Genomic DNA, 20296 nt, shown 5'->3' on the forward strand with positions numbered 1-20296 from the left:
GATGGGTAAAAAATGAGCCAAGCCCTACATTTGCTCCAGATTGCTGCCTTAAGAACATTTCCAGATTGCAGTTCAGGAAAGGAGAGCCCAGGTAAAGTCTGAATTGACCAATGTGAGGATTTGGTAGACTTCAGGGGGCTGGAATTCACAAGACAGAGTAACAGAGAAGAGAAATCAGCACAGATTAAACTCTAGAGAGGTCTGCAGAGAGTCACCTCTCGCACCTAGCAAGGTTCTGATCAGCACACCCATGTGAGGCAACTGCCTGAGCGTGGGAAAGAGCCATTCGTAATGCTTGGAGGTAATGGTACCTGTTACCAACACAAGGCTGGGAATAGTACCTATGACCATCAGCCAGACTAGAGAACCTCATCATTCACAGGGCATTGGTGGAGCACTCAGAAGAGTTTGCTTTCGTAGTGAAGTATAACCAGCCCTAGACTAAATGCTGTTCAGTGCTGCCTAACAAATTTTAACAACAAGAACCAAAGGATCAAACTCTTTCCAAGTACCTTAATTGCGTCTGAGAACTAGGCTCAAGAATATTTATAGGGATACAAAAATATCTAGTGCCCAAAAAGATAGAGTTCACAATGTCGGGTATATGATAAATAATTACCAGGCATGAAAAAGCAGGAAAATGTTGCCCATGATCAGAAGAAAAATCAATAAATTGAAATTGACCCAGAACAGATGCAGATATTAGAATTAGCAGACAAGGATATTTAAAATTATTATAACTATATTCCATGAGTTCAAAAAGTTAAGTAGAGACATGGAAGGTCTAAAAAAGAAGCCCCAAATAAAATCTCTAGCAATTAAAACTATAGTGGCTGAGATGGAAATATACTGGATGGGATTAAGGATTGATTAGACACTGTAGAAAAGTTTAACGACTTTTAAACAGAAAGCAATAGAAACTATCCAAAAGGAAACACAGAAAACTTTTTAAAATGGCAAGCACCAAAAAGCTATAGGACAACTTGAAGCAGCCTAATGTGCATATCACTAGGGTCTCCAAAGGAGAGGAAAAATATGAGAGAACAGAAAAATGTCTGGAAAAACAATGATCAAAAAATTTTCAAACTGATGAAAACTTTAAACCCTCAAATATAAGAAGCTAAATGAACCTCAAGCACAGGAAACATGAAGGTAACCATACCCTGGCACATCATAGTTAAGTTGCTCAAAACTTAATTTTATATATTGTCTAACTTGGGGTCTCATGAGTGAATAAATAGTTAAATTATTTATACATACATACAAATATTGTTATAATTAAGTCATAGTATAAACACAGGTTTGAAAACTGTGTTTGTATTATGCTGTGAACATTTCCTCCACCATTAAATTTTTTCCACAATATTTAGAATTTAATAGGTTTATGGAATTCCATAGAATGAATGTAGCCCAACTCATTTAACCCAATTAATAATCCTTGCTGTTGGACATTTAGATTGCTCTGAATTATGAACAGCCCTACAATAAAAAATCCTTCTGGGCATAATCTTGTGCACATTACTGATTACTTCCTTAAGATAAATTATTTGAAAGGAAAGAACCAGATCAAAAGTACCCATCAAATGCTGCCTTATGATAAGGCTATACAAGTTCATTTTCTGACCACCAGAATAGGATCGTTTTCAGATCTCCTGACCCTTACCTACGGTGGCTGTTAAACTTCTCCAATTTGATCAGCAAAATGTCTTTTCATTGCTTCAATTTGTATTACTTTACTAGCGAGGTACATCATGTATTTGCATGTTTTATCCCTATCCATATTTCTTCTTTTGTGAACTGCCTATATGATAACCTTTGTCTCCTAAATAAAACAGCATTTTGATGCAAACAAAATATGAAAAGAAGCATACATAGTTTTAGACACATTAAGGGATGGCATGGGTCAAATTATATTATCAGAAAGATAAAGGTCTAGAAAGAATTGAAATTTATAAAAATTAGTAAAGGGCATTCTTAATGGATCTAACTTGAAGAGAAGAATAAAAATATATTGATTTTCCTTTATATTCCTTGTGATGGTGATTGATGCCCAGACCAGAAATGTAGATTAAACTTTGGTAGGAAAGAATTAAATCCTATTGAGATCATCAGAGTTTACTTTCAAATGTGTTTAACCTTTTGAGATTCATTGAATTAATTACCAAAGTACTAGTACTATGGATTAGTACTAATCTTTAAGAAATCTTGCAGAATAGGAGAGTTTCTGGATATCTGGAAACTTGTAAATGTTGTCTTGAGTTTTACAAAAGGAATAAAAAAAGGTAGAATTTGCATGATATGCTAGCGATAAAGGAGGTATGTAGATTCCCACCCCATTAAATGAGTGTCCTCAAATTTCCATGATGTAATGGTGATAAAGGAGATATGCAGATCCCCATATGATTAAATGACTGATCCCAAATGTTGGTCTCTGGTCAATTGCTATAGAACTCAGTCTTCAATTTATCCCATTAAGAATATGAGCATAATGAAATTTAATGAGAATATATGTGCTAATGGAAAGAAATCATCTAAATGATATAAATTACTTTTGTACTGGGGTAGAAGTATAAACTACAAAGTGCTTTAGAAAAATTGTTTTTTATTCAAATTTAAATCTGATAGGGCAGAGATTATTTAAATAGCAAGAAAAATCATTTTAGAAATCTTAGAGTTACAAATAAACAATTCCAACTTAGAATGGGAAAAGGACTTCAAGAATATCTTGTCTAAGCTTTCATTGTACAGTTGTCAAAACAGACATCAAGAGAGGTAAAGTGCCTTCCCAGCCTCGCAACAAGTGAGCTACATGACTTGATTCTGCATCATCTGTCATTGGTCTCTCTCTCTCACCATCTCTTAGAATCTACCCTTCAGGGAAAGGCTGAGGTTTCCTCTGCTAAACGTAGTGGGTTTTTAGAGGAAAATTAGAGTGAATGTCTTAGATTGAAACGTGGATTTCTACCTTTGGACTTCCAATTGGATTTAGGATTGTTGTCAGAGAGACCTAAATCAATGATTGGCCCTGTTGGCGTGACAGTTGGTGTTACTTGATCCCGCAATTGTGACACTCTCAGGCTCTTCCAAAGGAGAAAGACCACTGCCCTGCAGGCAGCATGCCTGCCTCATGCAGGAAAGGTGTCCTCCTTTCCAGGTAGACTCCTCATCTGCCCAAATCACCTCTCTTACCTCAGGTCCAATAAGTCTCTTTATGAATCTTTATGCTGCAATGACTCTGGCATTCAATCTCCTCCTCCAACATTCTAAGCCATCTTGGAAAACCTTTCTTTAAACATGCTACTTCCTTTGCTTGGAAGAACTATCCCCAGAACTTTGTATGACCGGCCAGAAGGTTTAGTTTAACTGTGACATCCCCAGAGAAGTCTTGCTTGATCATTCTTACCTGCTCATCTTCTTGGCTCCTTTCCATCCCATTTTTCTGATTTTTCTCTCTTCATTGTAATAGTCACTATTTGAGATTGTGTTTTTCCTTTAATATTTTTATGTGCTTATTGTTTGTCCCTCCACACATTCTAAAATGGAAGCTTCTGTAGAACAGGGTCCTTGAACATTCTTGTTCACTGTTGAATCTGCAATGCCTAGAAAGAATAGCTGACTCATGGTGATATCTCAATAAACATTTGATGAATGAATGCATGATGTTCCCGCTTGGACTCCCTGTCCCACTTCCTAAATGGGAATCATAATATTCAGCTTTATTTGGGCACCATATTTGTGTGTATATAGATGTATATCAGAATCAGGCACAATTGGTCGATTACTCGTATTAAACTGGTTACTGTTCAACTAGCATGTGCCTTTTTTAAAAAAGATTTTATTCATGAGAGACAGAGAGAGAGACAGAGAGAGATGACAGACAGACAGACAGACAGACTGAGGGCTCCTTGCAGGGAGCCTTATGTGGGACTCCAGAGCCAAAAGCAGACTACTCAACCATTGAGCCGCCCAGGCATCCCTAGGATGTATCTTCATAATTGAAACAAAAGCCAGAATTTCAGGGCTTGAATAACTTCAAAGATCATGATGATGATGATGATGATGGTGGTGGTGGTGCTGGTGGGCAATGGAGGATAATTGAAACTCAAAGAAGTGACTGGCACAAAGTGACACAAATACTTCTAGAAAAAGTGGAAACACAATCCAGGTTTTCTATCTCCCAGTGCTATGCTTTTCCTATTGAACTATATTCCTTCTATAAACTTTGGGACCTCATATGAACTAACTATGGGGAGGGAGGGTGTTTGGAAAGGATGATGATGAATGGTAGAAAAAAGCCAGAAGAAACCAATTGATTAACAATGGCTGCCACAGAATCAGAAAAAAAGTGATACATGCTACCTATAGTCTAAATGGGGGAATAATAGCCAACGGCTCATAATACCATAAACCAGGAAATCCTAGAAGAGCACAGCTTTTTCAATTATAAAGGATATGAGGTGGGGCTCTTTTTCCTCAGAGGAGGCCCATAGGTCTCCTGCAAGCTAAGCTACTCTGTATTAGAAGCTCTGAGGGGTTTCGTAGTTGCCCCTTTATTTAAATAAATCAAATCAATTTTCTACACTCATGGGAGATCTCCTCTTAGGAGAAATGTACTGCAGGTGTAAGAAGTAATGATTTTTCACAACTGTCACATAAAATTCTTTCATATACATATCAAGGTTATAAAACCAAGAGTAAATATGGATACAGGACCAAATTAATTCAACATGACTTGTGTAGAGATACTGACATTAGACAAGACATGCATGTATTCTCTATAATAACATGATGCTCTAAAATTATTATTTCCAAATATCTGGGATTATTTTTAAAAAGTAACATTTTCGTAAGTTGGGTTTTTGGCTGGGCTTGCTTAGGTTCATAAATGATTCAACATGGGATCTTTCTGATAAGATTTTGTAAATATGCAGACTGTCTGCATTTCCATCTATGCTATATTTTCATTAGCTCTAGAGTGCTTTGCCTGCCTTCAAAATGATGGATTTCAATATATTATTTGCTTACTACATTATTTGGGACAAAAACTAAGGAGGAGAAACTATATTATTCAATACAAGCTTAGAGATAAAACAGCTATTTTCTCACACATCACGTATGAAGGTGTGGCTTAAGCTGGGAATTGACTAGTCATGTAGATGTGAAGGGAGCTCCTGACCCCCTTGTACGTTACCTGTACTGAAGAAGTGTCTAGCCCTGTTCAAGGACCAGTGAACTTCCCTGTGTGGAAAGAGGTGTGCAAAGTAAACAAACTAGACTTGGGATTTTAGCCCTTATTAACGATGTGAGTGAAGCAGTCACTTTGAAGAGATTTGGTTGTCTCATCTCTAAATTGATGATAGTGATATTTCCCTGGCTCTATCAGAGGGCAGTTATGAGGACCAAAGGAGAGGATGTCCATGGAGGTGTCTCATAAACTACAAAAAACTATATAATTGCGTTTAGGTATGGTGGAAAGACCTGGCTGGATATACTAGGGGCAAGGTTAGGAATTCGTAAGTAAGGAGGCAATAGGACTGACAGGAAGCCCTGTTTGTTTATTTATCTCCTCTCTCTCACCTCCAAGTGTCTGTGGATGTGTGCACATGTGTGTGTATATACATCTCCTCCATCTGTTCCTCAAAAGGGCCAGAAGTCAGGCACCCTAGTAACAGTGACCACACCGAGGACCCCAATTTTGGTTTCTAATGCCATTCCCCACTGAAAACAACCCGAGAAAGTACCTTGGAGAAAGGCTGATTCCAGGGCTGGGGCGGGGAAAATAAAAAATGAGCCGAGTATATCTTTTGTGAGAAGTTAAAGAAGTGCTCAAAATTTATGGATCATGAAAAAAGACACAAAGGCCGTTTCAAAGGACTTCTGTTGGCCAAATCTGGGGAAACTGAGCGTCAGGATAATTAAGGGTGACAATGAATTATTAGTCACTGAAAACTCATGAGTTCAAACTGATAATAGGTAAATAAATAAATAGAGAAAAAGGAAGGGAAATATTGTAAAGCCCATTATTGAGAAAACTGATAACATATAAACTGTGGCTAAATAAAATTATTGTGATCATATTAAATTTCTAGAATTTGGTAACTATACTGTGGTATATAATAATCTATTTCCTTAGAATAAATACATGACAGTATGGAGGGACAGAAGAGCATACTGTGTATAATCTACACTCTCATAGTCCAGAAGTATATATAAGAGCCTGGAGTCAGATTTGACAAATATGGGACAGGGATTTGCTTCCTGGTTTTAGCACTTATCTTTTTTAATTTTTTTCCCTATCACTTTCTTCTTTTATACTTTAACTACAAAAGGACAGGTGAGTTGGATCTAACCATAAAAGCTTTAGAGAGAGGATGCCTGGGTGGCTCAGGGGTTGGGCGCCTGACTCTGACTCAGGTCCTGATCCCAGGATCCAGGATCAAGTCCCACATCGGGCTCCCTACAAGGAGCCTGCTTCTCACGCTTCATCTCTCTCTCTCTCTCTCTCTCTCTCTGTCTCTCATGAACAAATAAATGAATCTTAAAAAAAAGTTTTAGAGAGGCAATATAGAGGAAATATTATCTTTACATGAGCTTTTTAGTTAAAGTATAACATTCACATGGAAAAAAAGTACACACATAATGTGTAATCCAATGAATTACCACTAAGTGAACACACCCATAGCATATATTAATGTAGCATCTAGATCAAGGAATAGAATATTACTGGCTCTCAGCAGCTTCTCTCACGTTTCTTTCTAGTTGCTGCCCCCACCAGAATAATCACTATGCTGATTTCTAATAGCGTAGTTTAGTATTGCCTGTCCTCAAGCGTTATTTAAACCATTAGGGCCCCCTGGGTGGCTCAGCCGTTTAGCACCTGCCTTTGGCCCAGGGCCTGATCCAGGAGCCCTGGGCTCGAGTCCTGCATCGGGCTCCCTGCATGGAGCCTGCTTTTCCCTCTGCCTACATCTCTACCTCTCTCTGTGCATCTCTCATGAATAAATAAATAAGATCTTTTTAAAAAATAAAATAAAAAAAGAAACCATTAGTTTTTTTTCCTCTCCAGATTGTTTTTTGCAATTTCCATGTTGTGTGTATTTGTAGTTCATTTATTTTCATTGCTATATAGCATTCTATTTAAAAATAAACCACAATTTATTCTTTCATTTTCCTGACCATGGATATTTGGATTGTTTCCAGCTTGGGACTGTTATAAATAATGTGACTAAGGACATCATTGGACATGTCTTTTGGTAAACATGCATGCATTTATTTTAGTTATATATCTAGGACTGAAATTGTCGAGTCACAGGATATGTATATATTCAGTTTTAGGAGTTGCTGCCAAACAGTTTTCTAAAGTAGCTGAACCAATTTACATTCTCTCCAGTAGGATATGAAAATTCCAACTGTTCCGAATCCTTGTCAATACTTGGTATTTCCCATTATGTTTTTGCCATTTTGGCGGGTATATTACTTTTTTGTAACTGCATAACAAATTATCACAAACTTAGTAGTTTAAAATAACACAAATTTATACAATATCACAATTTCTGTGCATTAGGAATACAATTTAACTGAGTCCTATGCTCAGAGAGTCACCAGGTTGCAATCAAGACATCAGCCAAGCTGCATTCTCATCTGGAGGCTTGACTGGACCAGAATCTGCTTCCAAGCTTATTCAACTTGTTGGCAGAATTAATTTCCTTCCTGTGTGACTGAGAGCCCTAGTTTTTGTTGGCTGTTGTCTGGAGGCTGCTTTTAGGTCTTAGAAGTTGTTCACAATAACTAGATGCCGCTCTCAGTTCCTTGCTATGTAAGTTTTTCTAACTCAGCTACTTACTCTATCAAGCTCACAATATTACTTCCAGTGTTGTAATATGGTCATACCTTGAAGATATTGTAGGTTCAATTCCAGACCACTCCAATAAAGTGGATATTGCAATAAAGTGAGTTCAATGGTTTCCCAGTGCATAGGAAGTTATATTTACACTATAGTGCAGTCTAGTGTGCAATAGCATTAGTCTTACAGTGTGCAATAGCATTAGGTCTAAAAAATGTAAAAAATTAGGTCTAAAAATGTACAATATTAATTAGAAATATTAATTAGAAATTATTAGAAAATACTTTGTTACTAAAATGCTAATTATCATCTGAGCTTTCAGCAAGTCATCTTTTTGCTGTTGGAAGGTCTTCCCTTAATGTTGATGGCTGCTGATTGAGCAGGTTGTTGAAGGTTGGGGTGGCTATGCTGATTTCTTAGAAGAAGACAATGAGGTTTGCTGCACTGATTGACTCTTCCACAATTTCTCTGTAGCATGTCATGCTGTTTGATAGCATTTTTCCCACTGCAGAACTTCTTTCAAAATTGGAGTCAATCTTCTCAAACCCTGCCTCTGCTTTATCAACTACGTTTGTGTAATATCCTAAATCGTTTGGTGTCATTTCAACAATCTTCACAGCATTTCACCAGGAGTAGATTCCATCTCAGGAAACCACTCTCTGTGCTCATCGAGGAGAAGAAACTACTCATCCTTTCAAGTTCTATCATGAGATTGTAGCAATTCAGTCACATCTTCGAGCTCCGCTTCTAATTCTAGTTCTCTTGTTATTTCCACCAAATCTGCAGTTACTTCCTCCACTAAAGTCTTAAACTCTTCAAAGTTATCCAACTTTTTTAAAACTCCTATTAATGTGGATTTTTTTTTTACTTCTTCTCATGAATCAAAAATGTTCCTAGTGGCATCTAGTGTGGTGAGTCTTTTCCAGAAGTTTCTCAATTTGCCCAGATCCCTCAGAGGAATCACTCTCTAAGATGGCAGCTATAGCCTTACTAAATGTATTTCCTCAATGTAAGACTTGCAAGTTGAATTACTCCTTGGTCCCTGAGCTACAAAATGGATGATGTGTTAGCAACATGAAGACAGCATTGATCTTGTTTCCATCTTCATCAGAGCCCTTGGGTGACCAGATACATTGCCCATGAGCAGCAATCTTTTGAAAGCAAACTTTTTTTTTCTGAGCAGTATGTCTCAACAATGGGCTTAAAATATTCGGGAAATCATGCTATAAACATACGTGCTGTCTTTGAGGATTTGCTCCATTTACAGATCACAGGAAGAATAGATTTAGCACAGTTCTTAAGAACCATAGATTCTTCAGGATGGTAAATGAACAGTGGCTTCAACTGAAAGTCAGTAGCTGCATTAGCCCCTAACAAGGGACTCAGCCCTTGAAGCTGTGAGGCCAGGCGTTGACTTCTCCTTTCTAGCTATGAAAGTCCTAGGCAGCATCTTCTTCCAATGGGCAGCTGTTTCATCTACATTGAAAATCTGTTGTTTAGTGTAGCCACTTTCATTGATTATTTTAGCAAGAGCTTCTGGATGACTTGCTACAGCTTCTATAGCAGCATTTTTGCTTCACTTTGTACTTTCATGTTATGGAGATGGCTTCTTTCCTTAAACCTCATGAACCAACCTCTGCTAGCTTCAAACTTTTCTTCTGTGGTTTCCTCACCTCTCTAAACCTTCACAGAATTGAAGACAGTTAGGGCTTTGCTCTGGATTAGGCTTTGGCTTAAGGGAATGTGTGGCTGGACTGATCCTCTATCCAGACTGCTCAACCTTCTCCAAATCATCAATAAGGCTGTTTTGCTTATCACTCATGTGTTCACTGGAGTAGCCCTTTTAATTTCCTTCAGGAACTTGACCTTTGCATTCATAACTTGGCTGCTCTTCAGCACAAGGGGCCCAGCTTTCAGCCTCCCTCAGTTTTCAACATAATAAGCATAATCATAATGAAAAAGTTTGAAATATTGTGAGAATTACCAAAGTGTGACACGAAGACACAAATTGAGCAAATGCTATTGGAAAAATAATACTGATAGACCTGCTTGACACAGGGTTGCCACAAATGTTCAATTTATTTTAAAAATGCAATATCTGCAAAGTACAACAAAATGAAATAATAAAATGAAGCATGTCTGTACAGGGCCTTATAAAACATGGCATAGTAACAGGAATGATATCCCACTATCTTTGCCATGTTCTATCAGTTAGAACAAATCCTCTTTGCAGTCAAGGGGAAAGAGTAACACTGAAGTGTACATACCAGGTCAGGATCATTGAGGGTTATCTTAGAGTCTGTTAGCCACAGTGAGTGTAGTGTGGTATTGCACTATAATTTCATTTTCATCGGAAGACAACTTTCTCTCTAAAACTAACAAGAAAATAATGTTTACTTAAGAAGTTTGTTCTAAAATATCCAAATTTTTTTCTATCTTATGAATTAAATTCTCCATCTGACTCTGCCAGTCTAGAAATGGGCTCAGAGTAGAGACTTGAGCTTTCATGCCTAGATGAAGCTTTAATATAGGTCTGACATTCTGTGAGCTCTGCTATCCATATCATTTCTATTGGACACAAAGGACAGAGACCTAAGTCTTAGCCTGGAATACTCCAGTGATTTTAAATACATTACTGAAATATAAGGAATTCTTATTCAGTTACCTGGAAATGGGACTTAGCCTCTGCTTTCTTGCTTACTTCCTCTAAACAGCATGAAACATCACTCTGCACTATTAAGCAGTGGCAATTTCACTCTAGGGGAGACATTTCAGGAGTGAATGCTGTGATCTCTGAGATTTTTTTTATCACTTCTCTTAACTTTCTAGAGTGATTGGAACCTTCCCCAGGAGGAAAATACTGATTAACTGTCAAACATCATTATGGTTAATACGCTTGCTGAATCACATATAACAGAATCATCAACATTGACCACAAAGAGAAAAAAGGGATCATTATTCTTTCAAAATTAAGAATTTATAAATCACCAGCTAATAAGAACTGTGTTTTTAAATGTTTTATCCACTATAGAGAACACTGTCACCAATGAGTTTTTGAATGAAATTACACCAAAGAGATTTGAGAAAATAATTGTTGGAGTGAGCTTAAAGACTCAATACTTCCCTCAATCCAGAAAGCACAAAAGCTCCTCCATCTTCGTGATTTTTTTATCCCAGTGATCTTTCAATCTTTTGGAAACTTACCAACTGAAATGTATAGAAGGAAATTGACATTGTTGGGGAAAATCCCCCCAAATAAAGCAATATATTTGTAGGAGAGAGATTGCATCTAATACAGAAAATGTGACAGAGATAAGTCCACTGGGAGCTGTCTTTGAGTCATCTTCATAAGACTAAAGACAAATCCACTCAGATTTGAATTCCCTTGCAAGGAAGTGGAAAATGTTTGCCAAAATATTCAGAACTCTGAAAGAAACACCTGTAAATTATTTATAATGAATAAAGTTCAAGTATCATGAGCACCGAATTAGAATTTCGGTTGAATAGAGAAAGCTTTATTCCTTAAATCTAATTTTACAAGTAAAAGGCAATGGTTTATCTAGCAACAGACTGGAGGAGTGGCATAAGGGATATGAGTTCTATTATATTTATTTATTATAAAACTCAAGTAGCCAATCCATTATAGATTGCATATTTTTAGCATTTACTTTTTTTTTTAAAAAAGAGATTTTTAAATTTATTTGACAGAGACAAAGAGAGCACCAACACACAAGCAGGAGGAGTGGCAGGCAGAAGGAGAGGTAGAAGCAGGTTTCCTGCTGAGCAAGGAGCCTGACTCGGGGCTCCATCCCAGGACCCAGGGATCATGACCTGTGCCTAAGACAGAAGACGCTTAACCATCTGAGCCACCCAGGTGCCCCAGCATTTTACTTAAAAAAAAAAAAAAACAAAACAAAAACAAAAAAAAACAATAAAACTTAAAAGGACCTTTGAAGAAAGGTCCTTGGAAATAATTTTTAAAATGCATTTATTCTGTTCTATTACGATATACAAAAGCTAAAATTTTGTCTTGAAATAAAATTCTTAAGCAAGACTATAGTGGTAGAGCAAACAAATTTGACTTAACTGGAAAAAGCCATATCTCTAGGGAATAAGATAAATACCAAATAAAAATATCTCTTTTAAAATAATGATGATTTTTATTAACCCTGGCATAGTATATGCTAAGTGTTTTGCTCTGATACGGTTGCAGAAAATAAAGCCTGGGAATTTGAATCCTCTCTTTTCTAGTTGAAGGCAAACTAATGTTGTAGACAACCCAGTATGCCAGGATTATATATATTCTCATCTATTTTAAGTATATATATTTTACAAAAAATATACATTACAAGATATTTTGCAAGAATTTTACAAGATAAATATTATCTCCATTTGTCAGGTGAAGAAACCAAAACTTGTGAGGTCTCAGAGCCACATAGCCAGTCAATGCTAGAGCTAGAATTCAAACCCAGCTGTGTATGGTTCTAAAGCACATTGCATTCTCCTGCTCAGAACGGTCTTTATTTTATCAACGTGCTTCAGGTGAGGTCTCTGTGGAGGTAATCCTCCTCCCTTCCAAACCTGTGGATCATCATCCTATTACTAGAAGCCCCTGTGATTGTTTTAAACCAATGAGCATAAATTCCAACATGGTCACCAAAGTGGGCTCAGAGTGGGGTCATGTTTGCAAGGTCCTTGAGGCTGGGTTATTCCAGAAGACATGTTCCAAGCTGGCTTTTCAGAAGGCTCTTAATTTTGCTCTAATTTCTCTCACCCCTATTTAAATATGGTGTGAGATAGTAGAAAATATATATTTCATCTTTGCCCCAGGTTGTTGGTGCAGAGCTCCTGAAACCCTGTAATTTCTGGGATGATAGGATTGTCTTTTATAAGAGGCAACTCTGGGTAGGTTCCTGGAGGGCCCCTGGATGACGACTGGTCACCAGAAAGACCAAGCCATGATTAGAAGTTTGGAATTTTTAGTTCTCCTCCTCCACCGCCACCTCGCCTAGAGAAAGGCCTGAAAATTGAGTTAATGATTGACCACGCCCACGTGACGAAGCCTCCATATAATCCCAAAAGTATAGGATTTGAGAGCTTCCAGGTGAGTGAATACATGAGGCACACCGGAAAGGTGATGCACCCTAACTCCACAGGGACAGAAGCTCCTGTGCTCAGGACCCTCCCAGACTTCACCCTATGTACCTCTTCATCTGGCTGTTTATCTGTCTCCCCTAATAAGCTGGTAAACATGTTTCCCTGAGTTCTACCAGCGACTCTAGCAAATTAATCAAATCTGAGGAGGAGTCTTTGGAACATCCAATATATAGTCAGTTGGTCAGAAGCGCAAGTGATCACCTGGGCTTTCAACTGGCCTCTGAGGTGGGGGGATTGGAAGACAGTTTTGTGAGGCTGTAGCCCTTTCCTGTGGAATCTGACACCATCTCCAAATAGATTGTGCCGGAATTGAGTCGAATTGTAGGACAACCAGCTGCTTGTCGTTGTGGGTTAAAAAAACAAAAAAACAAAAAAAACCCAAAACAAAACACCACACGTCTGGTGACCAGGATGCCGGAAGTGAAGTATTCTGTGTGAATTGTAAAGGAGCATACAGGATAAAGAAATACAGTAGGGAAGAACTGAATTTTTCCTACATAGGAGGTGGAAAACTAGGTTTTCCTTTACACCAGGTCCTTCACTGATCTTAAGAAGAATATTCTTACTTGGTCCAGCCTCTCCCAATACTTTCCTTTCTGGCTTCCACTCCTAGAACCAAGGTGTGAAATTCAGGTAAGAGAAATTCCAATATTTTTAAGTATTCTTTTATCTGGTTTTTAGTAGTTTATGATGTGCCAAGATGTCGTTTTCTTTGTATTTTTGTTGCTTTGATTTGCTGAAATTCTTGAGTCTGCAGATTAAATATTTTTTTAACAGTTTCACAAACTGCACAAATGTTTCTCCAAATATTGCTACTGCTATGTTCTCTCTTTGTTAGGTCTTCTGGCCTACTCCTGATATCTCTTTTACTCTGTTATCTTTTTTAAAAAAATTGCTCTTCATACTTAATTTTGGACATGTTCTACTGACCATTTTTGAGTTTACAAGTTTTGCCTTTTGCTGTATACAATATGCTTAATAAGCAAGAAAAAAAAAACTCTGTACCTATAATTCACATGACATAAAATCCACCCATTCAAAGTGAGATCAACTACAGAGAGAATGTCATTTGAAAAGAGTGTCCAGGACCAAGCATAACTGTAGGCCTGGATCAGCAACTGAGTCATGCTCAGTGACCCATCCCTATTCCCATGTACAGAGTTGACGTGTTTCTTGGTGCCTTTTCTAGTACCTTTACCTTTCTGATCCACCAAAACTTCTTTCTGGACAACTCCTGCTCTTTACACTCTAAACTGATTTCTACTTTTGCCCTTCACTTCAACAAAAGGCACTTTTTCTCAGATCCTTTTCCACCAAGGATCTTAAGTGACTAGCAAAGCTGATAATTGACTGACCTTAATGTATAATGTGTTACTCCACTATGGAGTGTTTAGAACTCAACAGAAGATTCCTAGAGATGAAATAATATAACTACATTTTCTCAAAGAGATTCACAGACCATTTTAACTAGGAGTACAGGTAAAAATGCAGATGCCTGGCTCTTAACCTACTGAATTAGATCCTTTACTTTTATAAGCTCTACAGCTGTTTCTTATGCAACCTAGAGTCTGAAGATGAATGCCTTAACTCCTTAGTATGAATCTTAAATCTCTACTGGTAGGACTTCAAGTCCAGAGCAGACTGGCACAATGTAATTGCCAACTGTTTCCAAATGTCTCAGCTGTGTCTTTCCAGCTACACTATGGTACCCTCACCAATTTCAACTTTAAGCAAAACTAACCTAGTTTTAAGTAAGGGAATATTTATATAGTGTGTGCACAAAATTCAACTGTATGTGGACCCCTGAATGAGAGAGATGGAAGCAAATGAAGATAGTCGTATTTGAGTGGGAGAAAGAATCTGCAACACTGGGCTTCCATTCTGGGCCAAAACAGATATGGAAAGAAGTTTGGAAATGATTAATTTAAAATGACACAATCTATTTCAAGCCTGAGTCAAGAGCACTGATGCAGTAGCTAGAGGACATCATGCTGTCCATGAGCAGGGCAAGAGCAAGGCTGTTGGCAGCTTTAGCCTCCAAAGATTTTTCTGTGTTGCTCCTTCATTGTGTCCTTCGCTCTGCAGCCTCAAATCTCCTTAGGGGAAATTAAAATTAATCTTAGCATGACATAAGCACTATCTCCTGATTTGCTGACCTCTAGTTAGATAGATATATCTAAAACATGTGTGAGGTGTGCTTGCATGTAATTGGAAGGGCTTTTCAAAAGATAAGACCCTCAAAAACTAGACTCTCATCAGCTTGCATGATCAGTCTTTCCTAATAGTCTGCCTCTTTGCTGCCTGTGTCTTATAAGATGGCTCTGCAATTTCTGAACGGACAATTCTGCTGTACTCGTTGATAAGCTAGCAGCTGAGAAAGAGTGGAAAGTTATTCTTGCTATAACCTTTTTCATAATTTATTTTTAAAAATCATGGTCATTATACTATAAACACTGAAATATAAAAAATGCTTTCAACCTCTTAGAAAAAAATAGGATAATATATTTATGATCTCAGGATAGGAAAGAATTTCAATTAGGCACAAAAAGCCTAACTGATAAAAGAAAGCCTAATAAATTGGATCACATCAAAATTTAAAACTTCAGCATGATAAAAGACACTATAAACAAAGTTAAAGGCAAGTGACAGCCTGGCAGACAATATTTGCAACACATAAAGTGAAGGTTTAGTATCCAGAATATATAAAGACAGCCTCCAATTCAATAAGAAAAAGAAAAATCACCCAATAGAAAATGCACAAAAGCTGCTAACGGGCGATTCACAGAAGATGAAATTCAAATGGCCAATAAACATGAGGGGAAAAAAAAGACCTTAGGTCCACTAGCACTGAGGAAAATGCGATAAAATCCATAAGATCTGATTTCTCATCTATCAAATTGGAAAAAATAAAAACATCTGAATCGATTACACATGATTTTGTAGTTACAAGCTACAGAAGTCAGCACAGTTAGTTTAAGAAGAAAAAGAACATATTAAATTACAGTACTAACGGTGACCAATTGCTTACCATGTGCAGGCGTAATTCTAAATGTCTTACACATATTGGCTCATTAAATCCTCACAACAACTCTTTAAGGCAGGTGCAATCATTTCCCACTTGCTATGGAACAGAAAGCAGAGACTCTGAGAGGTTAATTTACCCGAGGTTAGTTTGTCAAAAAAGAATGGCTTTTATGTAGGCAGCCTGTTTTCAAGGTCTATGCTGTTTTGAGATGCATTAAATTTCTTATTAGAAAACTCTTAAAAAAAAAAAAAAAAAACAAACAAAACTCTAATAATCCTGAGGCAGGGCCAGAAGCCATGTCCCAGATGACACTGTTTTAAGCCATTGAAACTCCACAACTATTCCGAAATCCTAAATACTGACCACTGTTTGCGTTATCAATACGAGTCCAGAATGTAGCTTCTGGAACCTCTATTTCTGAGGCCTCTGAAAAATGGATATAGCTGCTGCCAACAAGAGTGGTGTTAAGAAGCCACAGGTCCAAATGGAGTCACTTATGCTAAGCCCCCAGCAAGACTAATCCCTAACCTGACTGCAGCTTCTGCTTTACCCAGAAGTGGGATTTCAAACCAATCAGCCCAGAATTTCCTGGTCAGCATAGTGAGGGAGACTGTATAAGACTTCTGGCCCTTCCTTCTAAGGGAAAGTGATCTTGTCTGAAACAATTTTTCTTTTTGTGTGCTAATAACTTCCTCACCCTGCTCCCTACCATTTCTGCCTATAAAAGCCTCCCACTTTGCACAGCTCAGAACACCCTTCCATTTGTTAGATGTTGCCTGATTCATGAATCATGAATAAAGCCAATTAGATCTTTAAATTTACTCAGTAGAGTAAATTTATTTACCTTTTTCTTTAACAGTGGATACCATGGAGCACCTATTTCCTGCTAAGTCCCTGGCTTTCCATTCCTGATCTGGTGTGGGTGAGTCTGAATAGCAAAGTCTAGGAAGGATGGAGAAGAGAGTATTGATGTCTATAGTGGGAGACGGAGACTCATGACTGGAGATTCTCCAAATAGAAGGATGTTCAGAGGCCGGGGAGCCAAAAAGCATGACAAATGTTCACTACATTGACAATACCATATGCTGAAGAGTATGCAGAGAAACAAGTACTCTGGGGTGGTCCTATAATTGGTACAATGGACACAGAGCTTATTTTGGTAATTGTACCCACCTAACGGTCTACTTTTCTGGAGACACTCCAGCACACATGCACAAGAAGGCATGTAAAAGATGTCAACTGTGGCAGTGCTTTAAATAGCAACGTATAGCAACGTATTAGAAAATAACTTCCCATTAATAAGTGAATTGTGTGAGGAAATGAAATACTAACAATATTTAAAGTGAGTGACCTAGACCAATACTAGTCAACATGGATGATTCTCAATAACAGGATGCCCCCCCCCCCAAAAAAAAGTTTCAAAAATGGTAGATACAATATGAGGGCATTTGTGTAAATTAAAAACAAAAAGAGTACATGAAAGTAGTGAGTATAATAACATGGACTAAAGGATACATATCACATTGATGATCAATGAGGTAGAAATTGCCTCTGGGAAGGGGAATAGGAGATTGGAACTTGGAGAGAGAGAGGGAAAGACAAAGGGAATTTTAACTTCATTTGAAATACTTTATTTCCTTTATTAAATTTTAAAATCTGAAGCAAAAAATGTTAATAGCATCTGTTAATTTTCAGTAATGAATACATAGAAGTTGGGTTTTTTTTCCTATTTTAAAAAAAATTTTATTTATTCCAGAGAGAGACAGAGAATATGTGGTGTGAATATGAGGGGTAGGAGTGGGGGGGAGGGGGAAGGGTAGAGGGAGAGGGACAAGCAGACTCTACTGAGTGCAAAGCCTGATAAGGAGCTCAATCCAAGGACCCTGAGATGATGACCCCAGCTGAAACCAAGAGCTGGACACAACTGACAGCCACCCCGGTGCTCCCATTTTTTTCCTATATTTTAATAGATTTCCAAAAAGGGAAAATCATGGTTATTTAGCTATTGTGGGATTAGGGTCCTACAAATTTAATCCATTTTTCCAGAAATTTTTAATTCTCTTTCATAGGCTTCTTTTTTGGACAAATAAAGGGCACAACTTTATTAGTAATGTTGAAGCTATATAATTCATTTGATTAGCATTTCACTTTGATGACTACAGAGATTTGTACATTTTCCAGGTTATTTAATATTAAAGGTTCAGATATAATCTTTCTCAAGGGTATAAACTATATTTAACTCCTTTCTTTTTGTATCATCTGCCAAAAGTGATTTGTCTGCTATCTTCTAGCTAATGAAGATAGAATCCATTTGGTAACAGAAACTAAAGCCATTTTTCTTTAATGTGGAAAAAAAATACTTTCGGAATTAGTTTTACTTCAATTCCAAGAGCATCTAAATCAAACATTATTTCATTGAAGAGTCTATTTTAAACAGCAGAAAGAAGAAAATATTTTCTTCGAAAATAGATATTCAGAATATCCTTGCAGCTACCGTGTTAGACAGGTCTTAAGCTGTTTATCACCTCCCTAGCTATTCTATTTTATTGATCAACTCCTTTGAAGGATGTGAGATTTCAGTATAATCAACAGTCCCTAAATATGGGGAAATTTAGTCAATTGCTGCAGCTATGGAACAGACAATACGTTATACATGCAATCGCTTAAGTTCCTTCAGGAAAGCTCACAGATATCTGCTAGATCCAGCTTGAAGATTAACCTATAGATGACTTACAGGACTACAGAGATATAGGAGAAAATCTAATTTTCCCAAGAGAGGCTCAGACTACCAAACTAATACCCCCTTGATAATGGGAAGCGATTACAGTTTTCATGGCTCAAACTTTCTGAGAAGAAAACATAAAGTAGTTTTAGTACCTACCCAGGTTTGTTAACAGATATTTGCACAGAAGATTTAAAACAGGTCTTCAAAGGATATGAAAAGTTTACATCAGAAGATGGAGAACAAGTGTTCTCCCTTTCTGCTGTTGTCAGTTCTAGATTTAATTGTTGTACCCGATAATAGTAAGAAATTAAGTTAAACATAATAATTAAAAATAATTGGGAGGAATGGTAATGAAAAGCTGGGAACACAGATAAAGAATATTGCTTATACTAACTCTCTTCTGGAAAGTTTATAAAAACAAGATAGCTATTAGCTTGAGATGGCATGAACAGCAGAAAGAATAATTTAAAAGGATCTTTGGCACAAAAAATGCATTGGTTTGGTAAACAGTGATTATCATTCTGTTTATGATAATGGTGATATCCTCTAGCAATTATCTCTGGAGGATAGGAGGAGGGTGACGAGAAGGTTATATAGGAGGTTTTGTCTATTTAATAATCTGTTTAAACTTGATATATGTAGGTGTTATTTATAATCTTTATGCATTTTTGTCTAGAATATTTCATAATCACAAGTAAAAGAAAGATGTGCTTTATTTTTTAAATTTTCTTAAAAGATTTTATTTACTTATTCACAAGAGACACAGAGAGATAGAGGCAGATACACAGACAGAAGGAGAAGCAGGCTTCTTGCAGGAAGCCTGACATGGGACTCAATCCCGGGTCTCTAGGATCACACCCTGGGCTGAAGGCAGTGCAAAACTGCTGAGCCACCAGGGCTGCCTGAAAGATGTGCTTTAAAGTCCTAGAGAATCAGGTGCTATTCTGGATGCCATATTTAAGGAGAGATTTGGACAAACTAGAGAGTAGTTAGAAGGTAATAACTCAAATAGTGATGAGACCAGAGACCCTGATAGAAGGAAAAATTGAATGGACTGGGGAACTTTAGCCAAATTGAGGAGACTTGGAGGTAGGAGGAGTAGGACTTGGCACAACAAGGAACCTGACAGATGATAAAAAAAACAAAAAACAAGAAAAACATTTGAGTAACAGTACTATCCAAAAAGGAATAGATTTGTTTTGTACAACTAAAAGGAGTTAAAAACAACAGCAGCAGCAACATCACAGGACAGATTTAGTAGGATTCCAGTATAAGTTAGGGCTGTGTACAAATAGAGTGACCCACATCTCCATACTTGGTCATGTAAAACATGTCTTGGAGGACGACTTAAGGTAATTGCATTAACCACGTTCAATGCAAGCAAAGTTGAACTACTGCAGAGTTTTCCAATATACTTAGGTTTTATTTTTATTTTTTTTTTTTTTATATATATACTTAGGTTTTTTAAAGTGAAAAGTTAAGTAAGTTTTTCATCTGCTCAGCACTTCCCTGGTGGGGAAATTGTTCAGAGTTGGCCAGGCTAGTC

Source organism: Canis lupus, chromosome 10 (assembly GCF_011100685.1).
Source record: "Canis lupus familiaris isolate Mischka breed German Shepherd chromosome 10, alternate assembly UU_Cfam_GSD_1.0, whole genome shotgun sequence".
NCBI classification, from domain to species: Eukaryota; Metazoa; Chordata; class Mammalia; order Carnivora; family Canidae; genus Canis; species Canis lupus.